Here is a 15,109-nt window from a genome sequence, read left to right on the forward strand (position 1 = left end):
GGCATTCATGTAATTTTTTTTTTGTTTTTTTTTTGCAAGACTTTATTGACAGTTTGTTAACCTACAATAATTCGCCTACAACCCTGGGGCCGGCTGCTATTAGTACATTATTCACAATTCATAAATTACCCAGCTATTCAGCCGACAACCAACGGTCCGGCAGCGGGTCTTACCACGTTTATGGCGTGTTGAAGCATCTTACTTATAAGCAAAAATATTTGCAGTCCTGCTTTTGTATTTTTTAATAACACAACTTAACTTATGACTCAGTAGTTAAATGAGTGACCACCTCCGTGGTCCAAATATCATGTCCTGCAGCAGTCTCGGTTACCCTCGCGCACATTGCAAACAATTCTCATCCGGATTCAGCATTGTGTGAAAGAACTGGGTCATCCTCCGCCCTTCCTCCACCCTCCACACTCCCTAATAATTCAGCCCACATGCATTAAGCCTCCTCCTCCCCTGAACTATCTAGATCTTCCTCTTCTAAGGGATCCGAGATCGCCCCTTTAGGTGTTCCATGGCAGCCATACTTTATTCCACTTACGGGGGTATGCCCTCATCTGGTACACTGCTCGTTCCGTAATCCTAGTCTCATCCATGTTCCTACACCACAGCGATAGCGTAGGCAGTTCCGCCGCCCACCACCTCTGTGTGATGTCTCTCTTGGCTGTCATCATGCCTATCACGACCCACTGTCTACCCTGATGTGTTAGGTCATTCGGGCCCCATATGTGCAGCAAGCAAAGCTGTGGGTCGGGCGTCAGGGACACTCCCAGTGTCTGTGAAACGGTGCGCATCACCTGCTGCCAGTATCTGATCATACTTGGGCATTCCCAAAGTGTGTGCAAGAATGTGCCCTCTACGCCACACCTAAGGCAAAGTGGGTGCGGCGTTCTGTGTAGTTTAAACATCGTCCTGGTGTAATATATCCTATGTAAAATTTTTAGCTGTACCAGGCGAAACCTAGCTGAGATACCTGCTTCACGCGGGGACGCCAGCGCAGCGTTCCAGTGTGAGTCATCTATGTCCCCTATTTCTTCCACCCACTTTTCACGCAGCTTATTTAGGGGGTCTGGCAAATTATTCAGCAGTTTACGATACGTAAGGGATGTAGCGCCTTCCTGCATAAAGTCAGTGAGTAGGCGATCTTCGAGTGGTGAGGCTTTCGGCAGAGTGGTATTTGCCGGGATAACCGCCAGTAGTGCGTGCCTAATCTGTACATATCTATACATTTCCGTAGGGCCTAGATCTTAGTGCAACTGGAGGTGTGAGAATGGGACCACTCCCTCCCCTGTCCACATGTCCCCCACCTCTGAAATTCCAATACTGTCCCATTGGGTGAAGCCTTTGGTGTATCGCAAGTGTCCCAGGGCCTTTGTGTCCCACAACGGTGTAAGCTTTGTAATTTGGTTTTGTATCGCGCCAACTCACCGACAGGTCTCAAAGCGCTTCTGACAAAGTACAGCAACAAGAGACAAAGTGAAGATGAAAGATATGGGAATGTAAACGCGTCCTTGAAAAGTAGAGTTTTCAAGGTTTTCCTAAAACGGAGAAGGTTGGATTCTCTACGAAGCACCTCCGGTAGCTTGTTCCACATAGTGGGGGCTTGGATTGAAAAAGCTCTGCCTCCTTTTGTTGCCAGTTTGAAACGTGGGCAAGATAACAGGAGGGAATCGGATGATCTCAGGGCGCGCTTGGGTTCATATATTTTGAGCCTATCTTTTATATAGGCTGGCGCCTGACCATGAATTGCTTTATGGCAGATGCACATGCTCTTGAATTCAACGCTTTGTTTCATAGGGAGCCAGTGCAGCCTATGAAGCAGGGGAGAGGCGTGGGTCCGCCTAGGTACTCCAAATATCAGACGAGCTGCGTCATTCAAGATGACCTGTAGACGGTTGATGGAGTTTTTTGGGAGGCCTAGGTATAATGCATTGCCATAATCGATTCTGGACACAATCGTGGCTGAAACAATGGTTTGAAGCATATTCCTTGAGAGTAGGGGGACGAGCTTGCGTAGTTGCCTAATCAGGTTAGTACATGAGCCAACCACAGCGGACACTTGGTTGGTCATTGATAGTTCTTGATCAATTTTCATCCCAAGGCTCTTTACACTAGGGCACGGTTTTGGGGTAGGTCCGAGTTCTTGTGGCCAGAATAAATCATTCCAGGGAGAAGTAGAGGTTGAGACTACAAGAACCTCCGTTTTATCTGGATTGATTTTCAATAGGTTGAGCGACATTCAGTTTACTGTGAACCGTAGTGTGTCTTGGGCCATGGACTGAGCCGATGTTGTATTGTCGATACTCAGCAATAGCTGAGTATCATCAGCATAATTAAAAACTTTACAGCCCATGTTTGCCAGGGATTCTATCAATGGTTGTAAGTATAAATTGAATAAAAGTGGAGAGCGCGGACCCTTGCGGGACTCCACAAACTAAGGCACCCTCTTCGGAGACCTGATCTGCTAGCTGGATTCTTTGCGTCCTCCCTGATAAGAAGGCTGTCAGCCATTGGAGAGCTTGTCCTCTTATCACGGACCTAGCTAGTCTGTCCAGGAGCAGTGCATGGCTGACAGTGTCAAACGCCGCTGACAGATCTAATAATATCAGGGCGCTTGGCTTTTTACTGTCAGCCATGCATCTGAGCTCATCCAATACTGACAGCATTACTAGTTCCGTGCTATGGTGAGCACGAAAGCCGGCTTGCCGCTCCTGGAGAAGATGGTGGAATTCCAGGAGGGGTGCCAGGGATTTTAGTACGTGTTCTAGTACTTTTGATAAAAATGGCAACTGGGAGATTGGCCTGTAATTCTTCAGGCTAGTTGGATCTGCCCCAGGTTTTTTATCAACGGTCTGACGCGTGCCTCTTTAAAGGTAGTTGGTAGTGATCCAGTAGCTAGTGAGGTATTTAAGAGGTCTAAAATCTGGTCCTCTAGGATCGGTATTGCCAGTCGGAAGATATCGGGCGGGCAGGGGTCGGCGGGGGAACCTGACTTGGTGGATGCTACTAGATGTCTAAGGGAGGTAGCATCAATTTCAGGAAATCTAGTGACGATAGGGTTTGAGGAGTATAAAGGGGGCAGTGGCAAGGTGTGTATAGCCGGGTTGTCCTTCTTGATATCTGACAGTATGGTCGCTACTTTTTCAAGGAAATATCCCTGAAAAGTGTCACAGTTGATTGTCAGCCTTTTCCTCCTTCCTTAGCTCTTTCAGTATTTGAAAGGTCTCTTTCTGAATGTTTGTGGTGTTGTTCATGCGTATTTCATAGTAATCTTTCTTGGCTGAGATGATGAGCTTTTTATACAATTGAAACTATGTTCTGTATACTTCCCTATCGGTGTCCTTTTTAGATTTCCTCCAGCATCTTTTGAGGTAACGGAGCTTTCTTTTTTGGTCTCGTAGACTTTGGGTGAACCAAGGGGCTCCTTTTTCTGCGCCTTTTACTTTTTGTGTTTTTTCAGGTGCTATCTCATCAATAGATTGCCTAAGGGTAGTTGTTGTTCTGTCATAGTTTGAGTCTAAGTCATTACCATCTGATGGAGTTATGGATCTCTGTTTATGTTTAGACAGAACTTTGGTCAGGGTATCAGAGTTGACTTTTTTCCACTGGCGGACGTTTTTTAGTTTTTAGTGGAAGTTTAGTCTGGAAGTTATGTAGCGGTATGTTGTACAAGATTAGATGGTGGTCTGACCAAATGCAGGGTGTAATGTTTGTAATGACCGCCTTTGGCACAGAGGACCAGATAAGATCGAGAATATGGCCTTTTGTGTGGGTTGGAGATTCCACAAGTTGTGCCAATCCAAGAGCGGTCATAGAAGTCTGCAATTTCTGAACTAATAAATCTTTGTCCCTTTTATCCCAGTGAACATTAAAGTCACCAGTCACCAAGATGTTTTTGTAACGTGTGCATAGATCCGATATTATAGGGAAAAAGATCATTGAACGTTGAGGTGCTTTGGGGTGGGCAGTATATTGTTAAGATGATGAGACAGGAATTATTCATGGTGATTTTTATCCCTAGCAGGTCCGCGGCATTTATGGTCTCAGTTAGGATTTTAGTTACCATGAGCTGACTTTTAAAGATGTTATGTTACTTTGTTATGACTCCCTCCCATTTCAATCTCACTTGGGCTTGGTGCCACAATGCCACCATGTGCCTGGTCGGTCCTATTAATTTGGCTGCTATTCCCTTGTGATACAGAGGTGCCAACAAACTATTTGTGCCCAATTGTGCCCTATCAGCAAGGTACGCCGGGTCATCCTGCGGAGCATGCAGCCATTGGTTAAGGATCTTAAGCTGCGCTGCCCAGTAATACAGTTGGAGATTGGGCAGGGCGATTCCACCATCGTACCAGCTCCTATTAAGTTTGACGTGTTCTATTCGAGCTGGTCGTTGCCCCCCCACAGCAGGCCTGTCAATGATCCGGTTACCTTCTGGAAGTAATCCGGAGGCACTAAGGTTGGTGTGTTCTCGAGCACGTAGAGAGCGCGGCAGCGCCATCATTTTAAATAACGCCGCCCTGCCTAGCAGTGTCAATGGAAGTGTTTTCCAATGCTGGACATCATTCCGCAGTCTAGTCAGGGGGGGTTGCAGGTTACTTAAAAAAAAATTCAGCAGCATCCCGGGTGACATAAATCCCCAGATACTTCTGCGGGGAGTTGTTTAATCCAAATATGACTGACTTCGCCCAGTTTATAGTATACCCTGTTGCCTCCCCATGTGAGTCACAATTGTAGTAGTTTGGGGACGCCTTCCACCGGGTCTGTCAGATAAATCAGCATGTCATCGGCATATAGGGAGACTCTGTCCTCCCATGCGTCGGTCCATCGGATCCACCTCAGCAGCGGAGATGTCCTAATTTTCACTGCCAATGGTTCCAGGACCAATGCGAAGAGCAGGGGAGAGAGGGGGCAGCCTTGCCTGGTCCCCCTCGCCAGCGGTATTTCACGGGAGATATGTCCATTAGCCACTACTCGAGCAGTCGGGCCCGTGTAAAGCAGCCTTACCCATGAGAAACTTGTCTCCAAATCCCATGCGAGTCAGCACCGCGAGGAGGTACTGCCACTCAACCAAGTCGAACGCCATTCTGGCGTCGAGGGACAATATGACCGCTGGTTCCTTCAGCAACGGTGCACGCGCCAGTACCCCATGTACTCTTCGTAAATTGAGCGCAGTACTTCTGTGGGGCATAAAGCCTGATTGATCAGGATGAATCAAATGCTCCATATGGGGCATCAACCTATTCGCCAGCACCTTCGCCAGTATTTTCGCCTCTGCGTTTATCAAAGATATCGGCCGATAGGAGGTGCATGCGTCAGGGGGTTTACCCGGTTTCGGGATCACCACAATAGTCTCCACCTGCTGATCGGGGGGGCAAGATGCCCACCTCTCGGCTCTCCTCATACATCGCCAACAGATGTGCACACAGGGATTCAGACATAGTCTTATACCATTCAATTGGTATCCCATTGGGCCCGAGTGCCCTGCCCGACCGTATCGCGTTTATGGCCAATTGAATCTCCTCCTCCGTCAAGTCTGCGTCTAGTTCTTCCGCCGACAAATTCGGTGTTGGCACATCGTGGAGGGCCGCCGTCGCCATTTCCTCAGACCTCTACTGTCGGGGAGTACACTCCTTGGAAATGGTCTGCCAGCGTGTCAACAATGTCCTCCGGGCGTGAGTGCAATACACCATTGGCGTCTCTTAATTGTAATATAGTCCTATTGCCCCCTTGTTTCTTTTCCAGCCACGCCAGAAGCCTACCCGCCTTATCCCCTATGTCATACACTCGCTGGGCAGTGGCCGTCACATCTGCCATCGTTTGGCGACGTAGGTGGCTATCATGGAGCTGCTGACGCACCTGGAGGAGATGCAATGTGTCGTCTGAGGGGTCCGCCATGTGAGCCGCATTGGCTCTGTCGAGTTCCAGCTCGAGCGCCACTAGTTCTTCCCTGTGGGCGCGCTTATGATTCGTGATACTAGATATGGCCTGCCCCCTCAAGACCGTCTTGTATGCTTCCACAGTATCGAGGGAGATTCAACTGAGGTCTGGTTTTCTGTGAAGTAGAGTCGCGTCGCCTTTGCGCACCGACGGTACCCTGAGGTACCCTGGGTGGATCGGATACACACGTCTACGAGTCTTCTCTTGACTGGTTAGGGTTAAAGTCAGCGGTGAATGGTCCGAGATGCCTCTCGGCCTGATACGTATCGTCTCTATTGTGAGACGGCCTGTGCCCAGGGTGAAGAAGTAGTCAATTCTGGATAGGCTACCATGTGTAGCTGAGTAGTAGGTATATTGCCGCTCTGAAGGATGGAGGTGTCGCCAAACATCAATCAGCCCCTGCGCCTCCAAGAAATTACAAAAGCGAGAGGCCCCGAGCGGCTGCGGTCGAAGTGGGAACCTGTCATGTTCACTATTAAGAACAGCGTTAAAGTCTCCCCCTACAATCAAATCGCCATCGGGTAGTTCCAGCAGGAACCTACCCAAGTCCGGCAAGGCAACTGCATGCAACGCTGGAGGGACGTACACTGATACTATATTTAATTGGTGACCTTCCCACTGTCCGTGCACGGCTGCGAATCTGCCCTGATCATCCACCTTAGTAGTCTGGACAATAAACTGTGAGGATTTACGCATTAAGATTCCTGCCCCCCGTGACCCCGAAGTGAATTAGAGTGCAATCATACTGTATCCCCTCCTGTCTAGGGCTTGCCTGGCAGTGCCCGTAAGATGCGTTTCCTGGAGAAGGACCAGTGTAGACCCTACCCTTTTGATTTCCTGTAATACCAGTCCCCGTTTGATCTTGTCCCCCAGTCCCCTAACATTCCAGGACATGATCTGCAATGGAGTCACCGGAGCCGTCTGATCGATCCCACTAGCCGTGGCTGCCTGCCGTGGGTCCGCCATTTAGGATTTGGAGTAACCCATCCCAACCACATGTGCGGGGATCTGGTGGTATTCGAGGAACCCATTTCCGTGTGGTGTATGGTGTGTAGTACTAGGTGTGTGAGGAGCGTGTGGCACACAGACGATGCCATCAGGTATCTTCCTACATCTATGCACCCCTCCCGCGGGAGTTGTGCGCCATGTCAAGTCACTCTGAGTCACAGAACCAAAACAACACTGAGAAACAAATACAACCCTCTCCCCTCCTCCCCCCTCCCTGCCATACGGACCTCGAACTGCCCGCCCCCCCAACTCAGCAGAGTGCTTGGTCCCCTCCCCACACTTAAAGATACTTGCTCGTTGGGGTGAAGAGCTCCCTGCCGACGACGGCCTCTCTTTCTCTCTTCAGAGTCCTTCAGCCAGTGTCCAGGGCAGTCCACTAAGAGATGGTAATGTATTGTGTAGACCGGGCCGTTACTGTTCCTCCTCAGCATCTTCTGTCTCGGTTCTTCTCACCGGCGAGCGTTCCTCCATGTCATGCCCTGATGTTTGAGAGGTCGGAGAGTTCCCGGCTCTTTGATGCTTGTGCGTTCTCTGGGATCGGTGCGATTGACCTGCCGGCCTCCATCCATCCAGCCTTGGGCTACCTCCGGAGTATCGAAAAACCAAGTTTTGTTGTCCGCCACTATACGCAGTCTGGCCGGGAACAGCATTGAATACGTAATCTCTCGCGACTTGAGTTCCTTTTTGACATCCAAAAACGTTCTCCTTCGACGTGCAACTTCGGCTGTATAGTCCGGAAAGAAGGCCACCGTTGAGTTTTGGATGTTTATCGGCGGAGCCACTCGGGCTGTCTGCAAGATTGCGTCTCGATCCCGGAAGTTGAACAGTTTAGCCAGGATCGGTCGCGGATTAGCACCAGTTTTCAGTCTTCCCCCTGGGACCCGATGCGCTCTCTCAACGATTAAGAAGGTGGACAGGCCCTTGGGTTTAAGTTCGTTCTTTATCAAATCCTCAACGTAGAGGTCCATTGCTGTCGTGCCTTCCGATTCCGGAACCCCAAGGATCCGTACATTGTTTCTCCGAGAACGCCCTTCCTGATCGTCCAGTCTTTCCCGCAACACTTTATTCTCCATCGACATCTTCTCCATCGCAGTTTGCAGCTCTGAGACGTCTTCTACCAGAGATTTTGTAACTACCTCCACGGAGCTCACCTTTTCGGACATTTTGTGGAAGTCCGCCCTGATGAGGGTGATCTCGGTGGAAATCGTGCCTACTGTTGCCTGGACCTGTGCCAGGGCCTGCATCACGTCGTCCAGCGTTGCCTTCTTTCCGCCTGTGGCCTCCGCCGATTTACCAGCCCTCCCATCCGTCGAGGGAGAGACATTCTTGTCACAGGCATACCTATCGATCCGGGTTTGCGTGGTGCCGCCTTTCCCACCTCTGCCTGCCATGATGCTTGGTCTGGACTCCCCCCTACAGATTGCACCCCACTCCCCCCTACAGATTGCACCCCACTCCCCCTACAGATTGCACCCCACTCCCCCTACAGATTGCACCCCACTCCCCCTACAGATTGCACCCCACTCCCCCTACAGATTGCACCCCGTGGACCGATTTGTAGGAACAGCGTGGGGCTTGTCTTGCGCTTCTGGAGTGGCACTCAGGGATCCTTTACCACGGACAGTTCTTGTTGCACCTTAAGTCACTTGGTTAGATTTGATAACCGGTAGGTGCACTGTCAATCATGCGAGGGGTGCCGTGTCACGCTCACTGAGGCGCTGGTAGGTCGCTAATTGGTGGCGCCAAAGCAGAGAGATCGTCAGCGTGGGACCAACTTATTAAGGAATTCGCTGTCGCGCCGCCACCATCCGGGCTTTACCTCTCGCAGAGTATACTTACTGTATGAGCGACAGGCCACACATGTGTAGCTCGCAACTGCCAGCTCAAGGGAGTGAGGGGCGCCCAGTAGCAATGTCAATGGCCCCGCGTTATTGTCCTCAGCAGCTACTGCCCAGCCGAGCTTTCCATAACACCCATGGGGCACTGTGAGTGTCTATGCCTCGTGTTTTCTGCTCTTCCCTTGCAGCCACTCCGCCCTGGGTCTCACCATACCATCTGGGGGTCAGCTGCGCTGGATCATCCGCCTCAATTGCCCCGGTGGGCGCTGTGCCTCTGAGCCCTGTGATTCGGGGAGCAAGTGCCGATCTGCCCTCACTTCGCACCTGGTCTTCCGCGTGGCGTCCAGGCGTGTGTTGTGTGTTCTCCACTGTCCCTCACAATATGAGCACCAGAGTAGTCCAGCACTGGGGGGCCCGTCTCGGCCGGTCACAAACCGGCGACCCGCCTCCAGAGCTCTCCGGCCTCCGATTGCTCACGCTAGCGCCGCGGAGCTCCCTCTCACCTCGCAGTAGCCTCCCACCAGGCTCAGAGCTGTCTGGTCCTGTTCCTGTTGTCCTTCGATCTGGTACTTCTGGTTCAGGGTGGCCGGGTCTTCGGCACTTGTGGTCGGGCACTCGCTTAGGAGACTCCCCGGTTCCACACCTCCTGTTAGGCCGTGGTCGCCGCCAATCCAAGCTTCTTTGTCCGGCACCGGAGTCCGACCGGGGTTGCTGCCCGCTGTTCCGCCCGGTCCCGGGCCTCTGGTCCCCCTCACAGAGACCGTAGTGCTCGCGGATTAGTGTACGGATATTTGGAGAGGCCGTGTCTTCTGCGGAGCTAGCCTTTCAAGCTGCTGCCATGTTCGGCTGCAAGCCACGCCCCAGCATTCATGTAATTTGCAGCGGCAGCCACTCCATTAGAGTGGAGGCCTGCCGCCGCAAAAAACAAGTTTAAAACTAGTTTTGAACCAGTTTTATTTTAATCAGCTGGACCTGATCCAGTACTGAGTATTGGAGGAGGGGCTTGCAGGGGTGCGGTGGGCACTCCCTTCACTGCGCATGAGGGTTTGGCTGGCCGTCTCAGGCCGGCCGAACCCCTCGTGCGCAGTGAAGCTCTCCAGCCTCTGCTGCGTTACTGGGGCTGGAGAGCAGGCCCAGGCTCCCAGTTTGCCTGGGATCGCACGTTGCAGATGCTCAGGCCAATCCTGAAGCTGCTCTCATGCAAGAGCAGCTTCAGGATTGGAAGCAGGGCTGGCTGGGAGCCTGTGCCCAGAGCCAGAAGCGCCGATAGGCTGGACACTGCAGTAGCGTTAAGGTAAGTTTATTTTAATACTTTGTGTACCCACAACCTCCCTCCTATATTCAGCAAGCCGCCCCCCCCCCCCTTGTTAGGGGACCGGTCACTGCTGGTAATTTGACTTATTTGACTTTTCCTGCCATATAATTTGGTCAACCCTGCCACAATTTGTTGTTTCAGTGCTGCAGAATTCCAATGGCCCTGCTGAATTTAAGTGACTTGTTATGGGGGTCACATTCCGTGTAAGATGCTTTTACCTTTTCAATGCATCTGCTGGAATTCAAATAAATCCTATCTCCCCACAGAACTCCTCCCATTAGATTATTGCATATGTAGGGAACACCATGCTTGCATTTAACTATGTTAAATGGCTACCAAGTTGTAAGACTACTTATGCGTGACGTTTTTGCAGCAGCTATTGGGACATGTTTAGGCCTCAGGTGACCGCTTGGGGAATACTTTGTCTTTTCCCCAGCAGATCATTTTTATGCACATGCAGCAGAAATTTTACCTGATGCACATTCAAGGACCCTTTGTGTAACTTGCCCAAATGTTCAGGAATTGTACCTAGCAATACAAATGGACTTCATTTGGATTTCACAAGATCATGACTCCCCTTTCAGCAATAATTCCCTTACAGCTGCCTGCCCCATTATCCCCTGCCCAATAAAAGTATGTGCTCTGTCCCCTTCCTCGCAGCCCCTTAGTCACCACTGCCTTAGTATCACGAACTGCCTTCTCATACACTAGCAAAGGTTTTTATTTTGGAAACTAAAATAACAATAGTGCTGTATGTTCCTGCTATGGCAGCTACCAGTACACAAACTTTCCGTCTGGAAACTATGAAGGAAAAGGCTTCCATATGTGTACAAGACATTATCGATGACACCGTACAGTGACTTTAAAAATTTCCATTTTAGGAAGAAGTATTTAATGATTTGCATTCTGGGACTTGTGGTCCTATCTATAATGGAAAAAGCAAAATTAGAGCCAGGTTTAAAAACCAATCTCTGAGCAGTTGAGATCGGCTTCAGAATCCTGAAACCTAATGTGGGTTTTTTAAATCTTTAATTTACTGAATTAGTTATGTAACAGAGGCTTTACTTTTAATTTTAAAAAATGCATGAAGCACTTGCTAATACTTCAGTAAAGCTAGTTGCTGTCGTTTTTCAATGCTGGGCTTTTATCTATACTACTATTATAAAGTAAGAACTGGGAACCTTTGAGGCGGGTAAACTCGGGAACCACAGCGCCAATCCAAACACCCAATACATCATTGGAATCGGCAGGGTCTGCAGAGTGACATAGGCTATATAACCCCCAAAAATATACGTTCTTTAAAAAATATACCTTACAAAAAAAATAGTCCCTTGGAAGTAGCGCCGGCCGTGTGCACGAACGTGCTGACATCATCAGGAGCGCGAGGAGTACAGCCATGGGGATGAAAAGTAAAGACGGCGCGAGGTAAGGGACTTCCTGGGGCGCAGAAAGGAGCAGGCAATTTGTTACATTTAGATAATTCCCCACTTTGCACCTTAAATTAGTGTAAAATGCCAATGCCTCCGATACCCTCTTCGAAGTGTTGGGAGCTGTTTCCTTTGTGCCGTGTGAGCTGCACGAAATAAAAACTGAGGGCTGTCAGTATTGCAGGGGGCCCTGAAGCAGCCTTAACGTCGGGGCGGCCGGGGGCCCAGAAGCATACTTTTGCTCCCGGACAACGACTGGACGGGTCAGGCTACAAAATTGAATAAACAGGCAAAAAGAAAGCCCCTCGACAACTCAGAAAAATAAATAAAACAGGCCTGTGGTTAATCGGAATCGGTACAAGTGTGCAGGAATACAGGGACTGAGGCCCGGATTAACCCTCCTCCCCCCAGAGCTACGGAGACTCACAAGAGGCAGAGATAGTTGATAAAAACACCTGATAGTGGAACATGGACGCGGCAGGCGGGGGAGGGAGGGTGGGAGGGTGGGAGGGAGAGAGAATCAGTGGTTTGTGATATTCATCGGGTGAAGTAATTTCATATTTGTTGCTGTTTTCACTTTAACACCACGCACAGTAAATGTCTCCTGTTATAAAATCACATTTATAAAAAATGGAATTCTACATCGCAGACAATTTGGGTGCTGAGGTTTTGTCAGGTCTCTGCCAAAGCGCTGCTTTACAGTGATCAATGAGGCGTTTAATCAGTGCGTGAAGACACCAGCATCACTGTGACCAGAGGCCCCAGTTTACGGGAATTGTGGCACTATAAATTGTCTGCACATTTTAAGGGTTGTCAGCATTGCGGTAAGATTGCAACAGGCGTTTTTACAAACCCCCTGGTGAGGGTTGCAGACACCACTGCGACCAGAAGCCCAAGTTTATCAGACTGTGGCGCTATAAATTGTCTACACTTTTTAGTTTATTCCTGCCGAACGCTTGCGCTGTGCTTGTGAAATCAATTATCTATCCATATCCATACTAATATAATAAAGAGAGCCCAAACTTTTGAGGCGGGTAATCTCAGGAACCACAGCACCAATCGCAACACCCAATACAGCGTTGGAAAGGGCAGTTGCAGCAGAAGGACATAGGCTATGCAGATGTCCACCATATACATTTAAAAGGTAACGGAACCGTGCCAGCAAAGTAGTCCCTTGTGGGCGTGTCTGCGTTGTGCTGTGGGCGTGTTCTGGGGGGTGTGACAAACGATGGGGCGTGTGGTACGTTCCGCCCTTCATGCCATGTCTCATATCGTGTGCTGTAGGCGTGTGCAGGATTGCGGAAAAAAAGCGAGCGTTGTGCCCAATATTTTTTTTTCTTCACAACAAAATTTGTTTTATTAATTGATCAGGTCAAGGCATATACACAGCTCTCCAGTCAGGAGATCACTGCCAAATAACAACAAATGGCTCAGCATCTTGTATACCCAATCAATAAACAAATAAAGAAGAAAAGGGCACGAGTCACCCCAAACTCTCCCCGCCTCCCACAGCCACCCAACAACCCTTCTACCCACCCCTTATCCCTCCCTAACCCAGTGCACGTGATCACAGTAAGCCTCCCGTAACAATGTGCATCATGCCAGGCACCATGCGCCTCCATAGGCCTGAGGTCCAATGTCCAGTCCAGACCGTTGTCGGGTTCTGCTGGAGGCTCCAGAGTCAAATCCCTATAGTCGGCCCATCGTTTCCAAATTTTATAGTGTTTGCGGGGGCAACCTCTGGCTTCAAACACTGGACGCTCTAACCCCATAAAATAGTCTAGTCCAGCCTTCCATGCGCACAATGGGGGGGGGGCTCACTCATTTTTCCATGCTCGCGCCAAGTCCCGCTTGGCCACAACCAGACCCAGGAACAAAAGGTGACGTTTCTAGATATTCCCTCCCACACCCTCCAGTACATGGAGAAGGCCCAAGCGGTGAGTACGGGGAAGATCCCAGGCCAGCACCTCCGACAAGCAGCTCCATACACCATTCCAGAACCCAGTCAAACCAGCACAGGACCACACAGTATGCAACAGAGTACCCCTCTCGGCTCCACACCGCATGCACACAGGGGACGCAATCAGGCCTGCCCTCCACAGCCGCTCCCGTGTATAGTAAGCCCTATGTAGGTATTTAAATTGGATCAATCGGAGACGTACTGCGATAGCGGTCCCGCGCGGGGACTCCAAGGCCTCCCTCCAATCATCGTCATCAAGGGGCCCGACGTCCTTCTCCCAGGTCTCCAACGGAAGAAGTGAAGAGGAACAGTGTGTGACTAGTGTTTGGTAAATATGGGAAACCTTCTTATCCCCGAGGTCTCCCATGAAAACTTTCGCTTCCACCGGGCTGAATTCCGGCAGGGACTCCAAACCAACCAGACTAGGCGCGAGCGTGTGGCGCAACTGTAGATACTTGAAAAATTGGGCCTGGGGCATATGGAACTCTGCCCTAAGCTCCTGGAATGACTTGAGGGTCACTCCGGTCACAACGTTTCCGAGCGTGGAGATCCCGATGGAATCCCATCCGCTAAACCCCGCCAGGGAGGCCAGTGCTGGAAGTCGCCCGTTGTTCCACAATCTACCCCACCAGCCCATGCGGCGCAGAGCTTGTCGCCAAATCTCGAAAACCACTTGCGTGGTAGCCGTCTCCGCAGCCCGGCCGAGTATAGGAAGGTGTGCAGTGTGTGTTGCCCCATTAGCAATCGCTCTAGAGCATAGGCCGGGTCCCCTCTGTCCCCTTACCACCATATGTTAAGTACTAACAAGTGGGAGGCCTGGTAATATGACAGTAAGTCCGACGTAGCAAGACCACCGCAATACGTGGAGAGGAAGCAGGTACGCAGCGCCACCCTAGCCGCACCCCCAGCCCACAAGAAACGTTCAAGGACCAAATTGACCTGCCGGAACCACCGGGGCGCAATTCTGTGCGGATGATTTTGAAGCTGATATAAAAGGCGTGGAAGCGCGACCATTTTAAAGATTGCAGACCTACCATATATGGTAAGAGGCATCCTGGACCATGTTTTAATATCCGTCTGGACCTTGTCCCACACTGGTATCACGTTGCGCTCCCATGATATCGCCGCGGACTCAGACAAGAACACTCCAAGATGCATCATGCCCCCGGCCGCCACCTGCAGGGGCGACGCCCAGGATTCCGTCACCGCCCCGCCACCCAGCACCCATAGGGTGGATTTGCGCGGGCTAAGACAGAGGCCTGACACCTCGCCAAAGATGCGCATGATCTCCAATACTCGGGGCCCCGATCTATTTAGGTCCGTGAGAAAGAAAAGGACATCGTCCGCATATAGTGCGATCCTGTCCGTAAGTCCCCCATTCCACACGAAGCCCCGTTGCTGCGCGTCAATGCGTACCCAAGAGGCAAGGGGCTCCATGGCTAGTGTGAATAAATACGGGGACAGCGGGCACCCCTGACGGGTCCCCTGACCGATTGGAAACCTCTCCGACACCGCTCCGGAGACACGCACGGACGCCGTAATGTCGGTATACAGCAGTTTGATGTACGAGATAAACACCGGGCCCAGATTAAGATGTGGCAGGAGCGCAAATAAA

This window comes from Lissotriton helveticus, chromosome 7 (genome assembly GCF_964261635.1).
Source record: "Lissotriton helveticus chromosome 7, aLisHel1.1, whole genome shotgun sequence".
NCBI lineage: Eukaryota > Metazoa > Chordata > Amphibia > Caudata > Salamandridae > Lissotriton > Lissotriton helveticus.